The 15,377-nt window shown below is 41.0% G+C and overlaps 1 long non-coding RNA gene across 1 annotated transcript; it reads left to right on the top strand.

Annotated features, from left to right (window-relative positions):
• Window positions 1-9,587: 9,587 nt before the first annotated feature.
• LOC307033568 lies at window positions 9,588-11,297 on the top strand. The gene is made up of 3 exons (XR_013806556.1): window positions 9,588-9,831; window positions 9,984-10,155; window positions 10,373-11,297. It is a non-coding gene; the product is annotated as an uncharacterized lncRNA (long non-coding RNA).
• The last annotated feature ends 4,080 nt before the right edge of the window (window positions 11,298-15,377 follow it).

The raw sequence follows: 15,377 nt of genomic DNA, 5'->3' as shown, positions 1-15,377 counted from the left end.
CAGTACTGAGCTGCAGACGCCACATGCGCATGTAGGCAGCCAAGATGCCCATGTCCTGGTTGAGACCCTGTTCCACCGCTGACCATGTTGGTTGACGCAGCATGATGGCCAGATCATCCGCGTAACCATATTTACTGGATGTTATCTCCGGGAGGTCGTGGATATAGATGTTAAACAGCAGTGGTGAGAGGACAGACCCCTGTGGCACCCCGTTCCTCAATCTTCTCAGTCTGCTTCGCTGGCCATCGCTGGTCCGAAGGATGAAGCTGCGGTTGGACAGCATCTCCATTAGGAACTTCACCATATGCCGGTCTGGGATTGTCCTCAGCAGCTTCAGGTGAAGTCCACGGTGCCAGACGGTGTCATATGCGGCCGTTAGGTCGAGCAACACTACCCCAGCTTTGTCTTTGGCCTGAAAGCTGTCCTCGATGTCCTGGGTGAGCAGGGTTACTTGATCTACTGTTGATCTGCCCCGCCGGAAACCAGCCTGTTCCCTTGGAAGCTGTGGGTCTACTACTGGCTCTATGCGGCTGAGGATCATCCTCTCCAGAATCTTTAATGGGACGCAGAGCAGCGAGATGGGTCTGTAGGCCTTGGGGTCTTCCGCAGTTTTGCCTGGTTTCAGCAGAGCGATAACAGCAGCACGGCGCCAGGTCTTTGGCAGTTTGGACCTCTGGAAGCAGGATGTAAAAAAGGAGCAGAGCCAGGCAGATGTTGTCTCACTCTGGTGGGTCATGAACTCCGGATGGATATTATCATGCCCCGGGGACTTGCCTTGCCTAAGGTTGCTAATGGCCGCCCTAAGTTCAGCTGTTGTAAATTCCCCGGAGATGTCAGCATCAACACTGGGTGCCCTAGAGATGGAAGATACCTCGCGCAGCGTAAAGCGGGCGAAGTTCTTGTCTGCACCTTGGAATTGGCTGTTCTTCAGGAGCTGGGCTGCAATGGCATCTGCTGTCACAGGGCACTTGGGGGTTGTTGTTTTCCTGCCAGTGAGCTGGTTAATAATCTGCCACGCCTTACGGCTGGAATGGGTGAAATCGATTGAGAGAGCGCGTTGATGGTTTGGTTTATGGCCCGGCTGACTGATGGTTGCGATTTTCCTAAATCGTCAGCATTGCAAAGTTGCATTTTCCCTGTTGCTAAATATCGTAGTGTTGCCAAACATTTTATTTCCGGACTAATCGGGTTATTCCTGTTAGTCGGGGATGTTATTGCATCCCGCACTAATTCCACAACAAGTTTGATAGCCTCAAGATTTAGCCTATATCTCTTGATCAATTCACAGTCTTCCATTGTCTCCAAAACATTTCGTCTCGCAGCCATTTTCCGATTCTTTGTGAATAGGTCTTACTGAGTTAGGAGTCCTCTCGAGGACTTTTAAGCTCTCCTAAACTTAGGTGCTACTTTTAAGCCTAAAATACTTTATGAATTGCTCTTAGTGAATACAATTAGGAGTCCTAAATTTAAGACTGACATGCCCATTATGTTTAGGAGTTTCTTCTAAATTCGCCAGTTAGGAGCTACTTTTAGCCCTAAGATCCTTTGTGAATACGGCCCCTGGAATGCATGTCCAGATTGGTTAGGGCCTGTGGTTAATTATGTAATTAATAGCAAGGCCAGACCTATACAACTAATTGCTGACCTGACCAAACCATTGAGTTGGAAAGGTGGACAAAAAGGGGCCTAATTTTACATCTGCTGAGACCCATACACTGCTGCAGAGTTTAAGGAAAAATTAAGACTCCAGAATTGGTAGCTTTAACAGATAGGGTGGAGCGACTAAAGTGAAGAGCGGAATATGGATGGAGGTGACAGACAATGTGAATGCCACAGGATCTGGACAAAAGAGGAAGGTGGACCAAGTGAGGTTGAGGTGGAAGAATTTGAAGCAGCAAGCTACCAAAGACCACAGCCAGGCAAAGAACCCACAGACGGGTAACAAAGCGTATAAAAGGGGACAATATACAGATGTGGTACTTCATATAATTGGTGGTCAGCAGTCACCATCTTTACATGGAATACCAAACGTTGTACTGGACTACAATTATTATCTTGTATAATTGCTATTTTCATAGAACTAAAGTATATTGATAACTTTCATTTCAGGTCGTCAATGCACCTGATGTGACACACACCATTGAAGATGAGGTCCTCCTAACCCATGTGGATCCAGAACCTTCCGCCAGGCCTGATGACACACAGCAAGAGCCACCTCGAAAGAGAAAATGCAAGCGCACCAGAAAACCAGAGCAGAGGGATGATGCCTAAGAGACACTGCTGAGCCGTGACACGGAGAGGGCAGAGATTCAGATCCGTCTGGCAGAAGAACAAATACAGCTGTGCCGGCTTCAGCAAACTGAAACCTCACTGAGAATTCAGCTCCTCAAAGCATGCCTGAATGATCCAGCTGCCTTTGAATTAATGTTTTATTGTTGTTACCCTAGTGGGAGTATTTTTTTAAATTACAATTCCATTATGATTTGATGTCCTTTATGTATTTAAAAATATAATTAAACATTATAGAGGTCTCTGCAATGTGGTCTCTTGTCTTCCTTGTATTATTTTTCATATCCACTAGATGGAGATCGGTCGGATTAAAGCACTGATATTCAGGATCTAGTAGTCTTGAAAAGTCTGAATCTGGATAAGGGTGATCCTATCCTGAATTGCTTTGAACTACAGCAGGGATTGGCAAATGGCGGCCCGGGGGCCGCATGCGGCCCCCACCTCCTCTTTTTGCGGCCCTCAGATTAATTTATAAACAACTTAATTAATACAAAAATATATATATTTTAAATTGTTTTACTTGTAGTACTGATACCGTCCACTAAACTCATAGTTACGTCGCGAGCTGCGCACATGATTTCAAATACCGCAAATTAATCTCTGACGCATTTAGGTGTATTGTGTTTGTTTCCCAGGGAAACCCTCACAAGAAACACCGGCTGTTGTTATGCCTGATGTGACGTTAAATTGCCTTTGTAATTGTAATTATGCCTTTACAAGCTTCAAAGTTGTATTTATCATCTGAATTTGGCAAAACAAGTTTAATATTCTAAAAACCAAGACTTTGTTTATTTGAAATCAGATGAAAACAAACTGTCACGGACCCTGCTCTGTTATCTATGATTACTACGCTTTTCATTCATAATTTCAACGGGAGGGAGGGAAAGCGGCGCTGAGGAACAGCAGAGTGCGAGTGGACAGGTGTCTGTGTGGACACTCCCCTTATTGTGCGTCAGCAGAGACAGGCTACAAGTGTCTTAGGTTCAAGTTAGACAACTAATGTCTGGGTTACTGTTCATGACTTCATGTTTATGTCATCTTAATGGTTAATCTCAATACACACACATTTTCCGTGCTTTCCAATAGTTTAAAAATAGTTGTATTCCACTGTTTAATAACCTGTTCAATACACACATGCCACTTACAATACAATTACTTACATACAATTTCTGTGAACTGATATTTGTTTAGTGAGTTTAGGAGATGTTCCCTTTGATTGTAAAATGTCAATGAAGATGTCAGACTTAGTATATTTGTTAATAATTAAATACAACACATGGAATTTTTGTGTGCGTGTCTTCCAAGTGAATCTGCGGCCCCCTGGTGGCCAGTACATGAATTATGTGGCCCCCATCACCATCAAAGTTGCCCATCCCTAAACTACAGGGACAAAATATGTCCGAGTTGTCTGATCCTGGATCACAAAAAATGGGACTTCAAAATCTGATCGGATCTGATTGAAATTAAAAGTTTTGAACTCCTGGGCCCTGGATATGTTTGAGTTATCCGGCTTTACCTAATCCAAAACAAACGCACTCTCGCTAAACTGTCCAATGACGCTGGTTATCAACTCGTTAACTCAAGCCAGGGTTTCTCTGTCCGGCTGATTGCGCGTTCACATTAAAGTTGCGGGGTTAGCAACATTTGACCAATTACAAACATGGAGAAGCGTACTGACAGGGAGAACCTCTACTCCGCGCCGTTCCTATATGAGCGGGTTTTAAAAGAAGGAAAAGTCAAAGCACCAGGATAAGGGTTAAACAATAATCTGTTTTAATGGTAAAACCAACACAATACATCACCTAATAACCTAATCACGAAGCACTCTGCAATAGCAGCTTCAAAATGCAGAATGCTCCGGGCCCAAGTTCTACCACCGCGTGAGACACGTCTCAGGAACGGGCAGTCAAAAACAAGAGCACGATCTTCAAAATAATCACAACATTTATACACAGGTGGGGAGGAGTTTTATCGCTTGCTCCTCCCTAGCTATTTGTTATTGGCGGGTTCACTTCTGAGCAAGCTAGCCAGTGAGTTGGCAGTGTTCCATTGGTCGGTTTCACTTCTGGGCGGGACCCCAGGCAGTGAGTCAGCAGTTTGTTGATTCCATCTGTTTCGCTCCTGCGCGTGTGTGTGTTTGTCCCTCTGCCCTTAGGCAGATCCCCCAATCAATGATTTGGAGTCATGACAGAAGACTCTTTGACAGGACACATACTCATTCCCCCTAAACATCTTCAACACACACACACACACACACACACACACACACACACACACACACACACACACACACACACACACACACACACACACACACACACACATCCTATCATGTATCTTATCACACAACAGTCACCTTTTTTTCTTTATGAAAGCCATATTTGTAAATATCCAAACGTCATCGTCTCATGACATCTTTAGGATTAGGTAAATAACAAAGCTTAAACGGCTTACGAAATGCTTTTAGCACCTGTTAGTGGGCTTAGTATATGATAGAGGTTGCATTTGTATTGTGAAATGTGCCATATGTTTTCTTATTATTGATGTATTTTTTTATAAATCACGATTATAACAGCATACAAATGTTGTCAGTTAGTAACGATCGTTCGTAGCTCTGGAAACAACAACTTCGGTCATTTCCGGCGGTGACGTCATGAGTAGAACACAGCTGAGCAGAACACAGCTGAGTCACCATTGTTTAAATGCCTTGAAGCGGCAAATATTAAAACAAAGGATGCACAACAACAAAACGCGAAGAATAATCGGCAAGCGATGTGTGGTATGGGGATGTGGGGCCGTCTCCAAATCTGGCTATGGGATTTTTTTGTGGCCAAAACATTATCAAATGTCGCGTATATGGACCAAACAAGTGCGTCGTACGAGGGCGGACTTTGCTGGTCCAGGTAACCCGGGGTCGATGAAACCTACAATTTGTGGGCAGCACTTTGAAAGATCGTGTTTCGACCAGTCCACAATGCTCGCTAAGGAAATTGGATTAAAAAAGAATTTCAAACTGAACAAAGATGCTGTTCCAACAATACTGCCAAGACCCCAAATGCCAGCACAAGCCACCACGCCGATTCCTACACGTCCCCCGATGCAGAGTCCTCCACTAAAGAGACGGCGAAATGCATTCGCCAAAAGGGAGAGAGCGAAGGTAAGCCGCGCTACTTGCTTTAAGCATAAAGCCTGAATCAAAATGACATGTCAAATCTCACACATTTATGAGTTGATGAAGTCATGATGCCATATATGATGGCATGCACTTTGCCCACAGCATTTATAGTAAAAGTATACCTCATAGGCCTACAACCGCTTCAAATTATGAAAAATGTCAATATTATTACATAGGTATTGGAAACTTTGTTCAATGAAGCCACTGACAGAACTGAGGATAGCGACAATCTATTGGACATCCACACTGGGGAGGAAGCTGTGTCTACACCAGTAAGTATACAGAACGGACTTTGTAAAAATACAATTTGTATCTTCATCACATGTATGTACATAATTCATATATTTAATTGTTTGATTTTATAGCATTGCTCTCTCAATCATTTCAACCACATGTTGTATTATGAATGCTATTAGATATTATATTATGTATAAACTTGTGTTACCTTATTTACTAACGGTATCTCCGTAGTAAAACCGTAGTTTCAGGTTTCTGACTTGGCTCGTTGTCAGCCGGTGACCAGCTGCCCAGATATTTAGAGGGGAAAAAGCATGAAAACGGGGCTTCGGGTGCCGTGGGAAGAACCTCTGTGTATTCACGTTCTTCACAGTAATCAGTTACATTGACACTGTATTGGATAGGCCTACAGACCAGCACCATATAGATAGAATAAAGACTACGGGGCTATTGATAGGTTGTCAATCTTATGTTTTTCAAAGTAGGCTAATACATTAACTGAAGGGGCTGGGCCGGGAGAGGGGGAGGCCTGCGTCAGAGATCCACTCATCAGACAAGCTCCCTGAGAAAACCGTCATGAAAAGGTTTAGCAATGTTACGACTAGCATAATTTGCCCATGGCTGTGATTGACAACCTGGACAGCCAGTTAGAAGCTAGAATGCCAACCTAGAGAGCCAATCAGAACCTAGAACGGGCTGCAGGGCTGGCCAGACTATTATGTTGTGCATAAAGTTAGATGCATTAGGATAGTCATATGCTCATGATATTCCAAGTTAAATTATATAATATTATCATTTTAAATAATAATATTAAATAATATTAAATAATAAGGACAGAGATTTGTGGCCAATTCACTATTGCATTTATTTTATAGGCCTGAATTAGACAAGCAGTTCCTTTCCGAATTTTGATATTGATATAATATTGGTAATTTAATTGATTGCTGATGTTCTTCTTATGCAGTTGACCCTGAGGAGAGTGAGACAGCTGCAGTTATGGCTTGACTCTGGGGAATCTAGCCATAACAGTATATTAGCATGGATGTATAATTTATCTGTAGGCTACAAGGGTGGTCCGCACGCGTGGGCCGGTGCGTCTGAACGTCCCGGGCTGAATTTGTGTCCCAGTCCGCCCATGCTTTCGTATCTCTCTTCATACCTTCGCACTTCGCCTTGGCCATCACATTTTACACACACACAGACTCCAAAACCCACAACCCCTTGCGGCTGCTACTCTTGAAGTGACAGGCCAAGCCTGTAACACTTTCAATACAATTTCAAGCTAGTTTCAAAAATGTATTTGTAAAGTTGTGCTGTGTTTTGTACATTTCAGAATGAAATTGATGTGCAAATGGACCCCCGTCCACGAATACACCACAAGTCCATGCAGGCACGACCAAGTTTCAGGTCAGCAAGTTCGAATCCATGTTGGTTGTTCCAAAGGTCAGTTTCATAATATTTAAATATTGATATGTAAGATACAAATACACATACATGTAACATGCGTATATATATCATTATATAATATTATATATAATATTTTCAGGAATGGAAGTCAAACCAACTGGGCTTACTGTTGGGACACAAACACATGATGACACAAGTACTGTGGATGCTAGGATTCAGTGCAACCTGCAGCTAAACCTCCCTGAAAGGGACATAATTGATGAGGAAAAAGAGCTTGAGGCCGACAATAGCCAACATGAAGAGGATAATCAAAATGATCATCTTTATAGCCCATCAGATGTGGAATCTGATTCGTCAACTGATGAGTATTGTCTTGTCATGTTTTTTAAATGTTGCTACATTATCATTATGCAGGGTCGGATCCAGCCATTTATTGCAGACTTGATCATTTAACTCTTTGTCCATTTCACAGGGACAGTGACAACCAGGACGACAATGATCCTCTTAGGAGTAAGCTTCTGGTTGTGTTCATGTCTTCCCTGATGTCACTATTCACCCATTGTCGGATGTGTAAAGAGAACTCGCCAGGTCGCCTTCGGAGAACAATGGGCACATTTGTGGAAATCGATCAAAACTGCAAACATTGTGGTTTTCAAAGCTAATATTTTTAAATGATGACCATGCGAAATATGTATTCGAGAATGATATTTGTGGCCATGATTGACAGGTGGTCCTATTCATGAGATACTCATACAGGTTGTATAGTATGATAGAACATTTAATGAATATATTTATTTCACCGGTCATGGCAGAATCAACCTTTAATTGATAAAACTCCTGATGGAAATCTGCTGTTGTCAGCAGGAATTCTTTTTGCGGGTACATCACCAACAAAAGTGCTGAGGGTACTGAAATCCATCAACTGCTACACCATCACAACAAGGACATTTCTGAATCATCAGAACAAATTCATTCAACCTGCAATCAAGACAGTCTGGACCAAGAATCGGCACAACATTGTGCAATCAATCAATCAATCAATCAATCAATCAATGTTTATTTATATAGCTCAATATCACAAATGTTACATTTGTCTCAGTGGACTTCACAGTTTGTACAGAATATCAGTATGACAATACGACACCCTCTGTCCTTAGACCCTCACATCGTACAAGGAAAAACTTCCAGAGAAAACCCACAGTTTAAAGGGAAAAATGGGAGAAACCTCAGGGAGAGCAACAAAGGAGGGATCCCTCTCCCAGGACGGACAGACGTGCAATAGATGCCGTGTATAAATTGAAAAGATAATACATTTGCAACATAGGTAGTCCAAATGTTTGGAAATGCATGTGTGTATAATAGGAAGATGAATCCACGAGGATATCCATCCAGGACTTATGATCCAGGACCACAGCCACGACTCAAGATCCAGGACTCGCAATCCATGACACAGGACCGCAGGATCATCCATGACTCCGGATCCCAGCGTATATAGACACCGAAAAGAAAGACATTTGGGGAAGCTGGGTTAATCGGAACATGAGAGTACACAGGTATAGACAGAGAGAAGGAATAAGTAAGATGTCCCCCGACAAACTAAGCCTATATCAGCAAAACTAGGGGCTGAATCTAATCAGCCCTAACTATAAGCTTTATCAAAAAGGAAGGTCTTAAGCGCACTCTTAAAAACGGATAGGGTGTCTGCCGTCCGAACACAAACTGGAAGCTGATTCCACAAAAGTGGAGCTTGATAAGAAAAGGCTCTGGCTCCCATTGTACTTTTAGAGACTCTAGGATAGGAAACTGAAGGAGATGAACAAACACAAAGAACTGGTGTTAGGAGGGGATGGACGCTGTGATAGCCCTGGTCACTGTGCCAAGTATGGATCCTATACCATACAATACCTCACACTAAACAAGGTGTTGGATGTTCAATTAGTGCAGGTCAGTATTAGTGAATGTATCCTATGTTATGAATAGCCTCCTCCAAATACTTTATAGCCAAACACAGCTAAGAATATTTTCTATCGAACCCAAGACAATATAATTTCAGGAGTGTTTTTTTTTGGCCGATGCATTTCAAGCTCAAAGCATTAACCATGTTCACAAATATGACCGCTGAAAATCAAATGCTCTATAATAGCCATCTTTATAAAATATTATGTGTGTTCTGAATGTATTTCCAGAGTAATGAAGTCCCTTCAAGTGTCCACATGGAAAAAGAGGGGCTTGTGCGATATGTCCAGTTCTTGGAGAGTGAAAACCTCGTCATGAAGACAATTGTGACAGACAGACACACACAGATCAACAAATGGCTGAAGGAAAACCAAGAACATGTGGACCATCGGTTCGACGTTTGGAACCTTGCAAAAGTAGGTTAATTTTTTGAACTATAGTAGAATTATAATTCTCCAATTCACTCCAATTAAAAAAAAAATAAAATACTGAACTTTCTATTTTATAGACCTAAAAAAAAAACTGGTAAAGCTTGCAAAGGACAAGCAATGTACATATTGGGGAATGGATACAATCCATTCTGAACCATTTGTATTGGTGTGCCGTATCAACCCCGGATGGAAATGGAGAAATTATTGCTGAAAAATGGCCGTCCCTCAACAACCACATTATAAACATTCACACTAAACATGGCAGAGTGTTCGAGAAATGTGCCCATGGTCGGCTGCCTGCAGCTCAGAACCGCAAGAAAAAATGGCTCAAAGCAGGTAATAATATTTTCTACGACAATGGACCACTCATCAAATGTTGTGTTGGAATGTTTTTGTGTCTTCAGTAAAGAAAAATTATGTGCAGTGAAGAACTGATATGTTTTCTATTATCGTATATCCTATATCCTTTTTTGATTGTGTATTTTCAGATTCAGTGCCAGCACTAAAGCTGAATAAAGTTGTCAGGCAGAAAGCTTTTGTCAGAGATGTCAAGAAGATGTCACCTTCACAGCAAACCTACGGGGTGGAAGTATACCACAGTATTGTCAACCTGTTTGCCCCAAAGATGTATGCATACTCGTACACTGGCATATATTGCAGGTAAAGTATAATATGAATCTCATCAGAAAATACTAGAGACTTCAACTTTATTTGCTTATTTATCTATTTGCCAAGTTCTTCTTTTTGGGGGGTTTCCCCTCTCCTGTAGTGAGATCTATGGGTTTGTGTGCATGTAAATGGCCTGCAAACGCTAAAATCCCTATGAAATCTCTCTCTCTCTTTCTCTCTCTATACAATAAATGTATTTATTTTGTAGGTTGATCCTAGCAGCACTGCACTACAATGAGAACTCTGGCAGGAAGCATGCCAAAACCAGTAGAGGACAACTCCAATACACTGTGAAATTCCCCAAAGCAAAGAAAGGTGGTCATGTAGTTAGACGTGTGAATACAGCAGCTACATATGGTAAGAAAGTGAAAGTCAGAGAATAATAACATTAATTATACCGTTTTACCAAATTAATGAAAAACATTCAATCTTGGACAACATTATTGTGTAAATATTGAAAATTGAGCTATGTGAGAATGGAGTGTACAGTTTCAACTACAATGATTAATTATACAAAGTGCCTCAGGGCATGCTTTGCTTAATTGGGGGACTAGAAAATATAGTATATCATTCTTGATTATAAAACATATTTTTTGCAGAGTATGTTATGAAGGATTAAGTTGAATTATTTGAAGTATTAAAGTAACGTGTTATGGCAGGAAAGTTCAATCTGGTATATTCATTTTAATGTCACCTTATATATATTCATGTGTGTTAAATTTGAAGGGACAAAGTATATTTTCCCTCCCCAATATATTGAGGTGAAGTCTTTGTGTTCAGAGAGGGATGGGAGCAGGGGACATCCTAATTTGGGGATAGCTCCAAGACTCTGGAATGTTCCCCTCATAAAAGAAGAGGGTGCGTTACACATGCTTGGGGCAAATGTGTGTGTTTTCATTGCAGTAAATATATGTGCTGCGTGATTACTGTTCAACTATACCTCTGTTCTTATTCTTTCATGTGTGGGTACTAAATGGCTACAAACATTGTGGAGAAATTAGCTTAAATATGTTTTATTACTCTATATGAAATGGAAGCAGCTTTTATGACAGGGACGAGAGAGTTGGGGGAGGGGACATTCTTCTTAAGATTTTCAGCATGTCAAATGATCAGGGAAATCTACTTGTTTTAAATAGATGTGTGTGGTTAATTACTTTGTATAAATAATAACAGTATGTGTAAAGGAAGCTGGAAATATACAATGTGAAACCTTTTATTTGAAGTAAAGATGTGAACAATAGCTCAAACAAATGGAAGGGCTGTAGGACAAATGAGTGTGTTCTCTATATTAGGCCTGTGTGAAGTTTGACTATTTGAAAAGCATCTCTAATACTGCTTAAGAGCATAGGTAATGTGTTCCTCGTTATTATTGATATGAAAGTGATTTACATTTATTACGTATATTTAGCCAACTATAACAACTATATCTTAAAACATACTTTTAACTTGTGTGTGGCAGCCTGAGGCGGGAAGATGGACTCAGGGACAAAGGGCCATAAAGGGGATGTGTGTGTGCTGGCTACAAGATGTGAAATAAGATAAGGAAACTTGTTGTTTAGAGCAGGTTCGTACCAGACACCAAAAGGTGTCTGGTCTTCGTCAAACTGAAAGAGACTTTTTGTTTCCGGGTTTCTTCTGCTGTGTCGCACTGATTGGGGGCGACAGGCCATGTGTTGGTCTCTCCCAATAAGATAACCTCTGGGGGAAAGCACGCACACACCTCCTCCTGTGTTTTTAGTATGAAACACTGTGTTTTCCTTTGGTTCGCGCTCTTGTTTTTGACCGGCCGTTCCTGAGACCTGTCTCACACGTGGTAGAACCTGAGCCCGGAGTACTCTGAAGAGTGCTTCGTGATTCCTTTGTATTTGTATTGTTACCTTGTATCATTAAAACAAGATTATTGTTTCACTTGCATTCTGGTGTTTCTTAATCCCTTCCTTTTTACGAATTTACCCAGCTTATCAAACGACACGCGGAGACGAGGTTGGTTTTAAACATCCTCCAAATCTCCAACAGTTACCGAACTCTTGACCGAGACTCTACGCTTGTGCGAAAACAATGTCGATGAGGAACCTTTCGATGTCCCAGATCCACTCAGCAGTCGATGGGAAAAACCAGACAAGAGAGAGGCTGTTGCGCTGTTTAGAAGCAGATGTGATCACTGAACTGACAATCAGTTTTGTTATTGACTCCAATCAAGTGCTGGATACTTGAACGACGTGTAGATGTCAGATGGAAACGTTGCCTGGATCTTTTTAATGGCACATGATGGCAGTGGGATTCTGTGGTTCTTACTGTTAAATATGTTCTTTATTCTCGCGTCCAGGAGAGAAGCTTTAAAATGAGACTAAATGGAGTCTCTGAGAAGATTCAAATGGGATACTTTAATTTAAAAAAGCCACGGTAGTGTTACAGACAGAATATTGTTCAGGCAGAAAACAGCTGTGATCTGGCTCTCATGAGCAAGAGAAGAGAGCGAATCCCTCGTCCGGTGCTGCTATATATATCCTCTGCTGGCTCCTCCCCGCCAGCCGGCTCGCCTCGTCTCTAATGTCCGTTGTTGTATTTCAACAGAGGATTGGTACTTTTCCCATTCAATATATGCTTAACCCGCCTTTTCTCCTCATACAGATAGAGCGATTCATTTCGGACAGTTTGAAACGCGAGGGCCGTGATTGGTACGTGATCTGCCCTCGCTCAAGGGAAAACCTCCAGCTTGACTTGAGACCGCCCCCGTGATAGATAAATGTATTTATAATGAAGCCAGCTGCAATGGATCATTGATCCACCAGGAGGTGCAGTGGGGTTCCACACTGGAGCTCATGTGAAATAAAGTCAGATACAGTACGCTGGATGTACAGCGGAACTTTGTTAAGATCCATATGTCACGGATATCATACTCTGTGCTAAATAAGAGACATGTAATCATTTACAAAACATCAACATGTTGTTATTTAACAAAATAATTTTGTTATTCGAAAAAAACGAACGGGAGGAAATGCAGCCCGGCTCTCGATTTTTAATCCTAATTTAATCATCATCTTCACCACGATCATTTATGTTTATGTTCACCGAATTGACATGAAATCACTGACACATAAGAATATACTGTATTCAACTTCATTAAAACGTTATTAACGTGCCTAAACTCAGTAATTCACCAAAAATATGTATATTTTAATGGAGTTTCGTCGGTCGATCAGGGTCCCAAAGTGTAGCGGAGGGATCCTCATTTGGATGAAGAGTGTTATTTTCCCCATAAAGAACAAGTCGCTGCAAATTATCCCGCTTATTACATGGCCACATTCTCAACAAAGTAACGACATGACTCCCAATATTAATTGAAATGCTTTTATGGATTTAGAAAATGTTTTTATTGATTTAAATTCACATGCATCCGCTAAAAAAAATAGTCCGTTGTTACAGTTTTTTAAACGGTCTGAATGAAACGGCAGCTCTCAGCTGTGTATTTACACAACTAATGGCCCATCAACCACAGCTCTCTCCCCCCCTCCCCCCCCCTGATCTTTCTTCTCCAGCAGCTAAATTAACAGTAGGTTACTCTGAGTGACCATAGACTGTATGTGACAAGCTTACAGTTAGTGACGTAACAACACCATAAAAGCTGGTGGGTTGAAAGCAATACGGGAGGTAAAAATAACTACAATAATTGTGACTTATTTATTGTGGCTTTTATGTTTTTAGGTATAACATTTTATGTAATTCAGGCTTATAGTTCACCCTTCTCTAAAAGCCTTCAACAATGACAATATTCATTGTAATTTAATAAATCCTTCCAACACACATTGTAAAAAATAGCCTACTGTAAGTTAAGAAATCCTTTCAATATGTACATCTTCTGATGTAACAACAATAACATTATAAATAGTAACATAGCTGAACATGGTATTGCACATTTAGCTTTGAGTGTTACTGACCTGAGATGTTTTTATTACATGAATTAAGGTGACTGAGGCTTTTTAACATACAGGGATGCAAACTCATCAGGTATGAAAAAGGTGACAAGGATCCGAGCCCCCGGCTCCCCCACCCCACGGAATGACAGAGGATTTTAGCAGTCAGAACAACTAAAGCAGCAGTGTTAATAATAACAGAAACGCCAAAGAGTCACATCTAATAGAAATATATAAAAGCATTTATTTTAATTGTGTAGCAGTCAGTTTATAATTTTGGCAGCACTGTTGAGCATTTTGAAAATGTATTTTCATGCCTCTGTGCAAGGCTTAAGTCTTTTTATCTTTATAGCCACATGGTGTAAAGTAACTAAGTTCATAAACTCAACAAGTACTATACTTGGGCACAATTTTGAGATACTTGTACTTTATTTAAGTATTTCAATGTTTTGCTACTTTGTTCTTCTACTCCACTACAGTTCAGAGGTACATGCTGTACTTTGACTCCACTACATGTATTTAATACCTTTAGTTACTTTACAGATGTGGATGAATGATGTGAAATATAATCACGTGTTAAATCAGACTTTAGTTCCACCTGGAGTAAATCCACAAGCTACCCTGCAGTATACAAAGTCATTCAAACTAGCTGCACCTTTACCAGCTTTGAGAACACTTTCATGATCAATCATTATAAAACATATCATATCTATTATTCTGAAATGGACCAATCTGCACAATGACTACTTTTACTGTCGCTACTTTCACTATATTTTGATGATAATACTTTTCTACTTTTACTTGAGGAACATTTTGAATGCAGGACTTTTACTGTAACAGAGTATTCCTACACTCTGGGACTATTACTTTTACTCAAGTACAAGATCTGAGTACTTCTACTTTTACTCAAGTACAATATATATACTTATACCACCTCTGTTTATAGCCTATGAAAAAAACTATTAGAAATAGAAGGCTAAAGCTAACGTTAGCAGATAGTGACAATGTATGCTAGCTAGCTAGCTCAACGATTCCTTAAATAATATTGCCACAGAAAAACTGTTCAGTTCACATCACGCTCTGCCGCTCCGACAGGGAGCTCTGCTCTGAACACCTGAACGGCCCGTTCTAACAGCTGTTCACCAGCGGTCCAGTCTGTGCCACAGTGACTCCGGACGCACAGTTAATATTAACGAACGCACCCGTAGGTAATGTAGCTGCTGAAGCTAGACCATCATCTCGGAGCAGCAGAGCCTTATTATACATCCATGAGCAGAGCCGACAGGCAGGAAGACTCGA

Source organism: Notothenia rossii, assembly GCF_949606895.1.
Source record: "Notothenia rossii genome assembly, chromosome: 3".
Classification (NCBI taxonomy): domain Eukaryota; kingdom Metazoa; phylum Chordata; class Actinopteri; order Perciformes; family Nototheniidae; genus Notothenia; species Notothenia rossii.
Note: the sequence above shows the minus strand (reverse complement) of the source record. Positions and strands in the feature narration are given on the sequence as shown.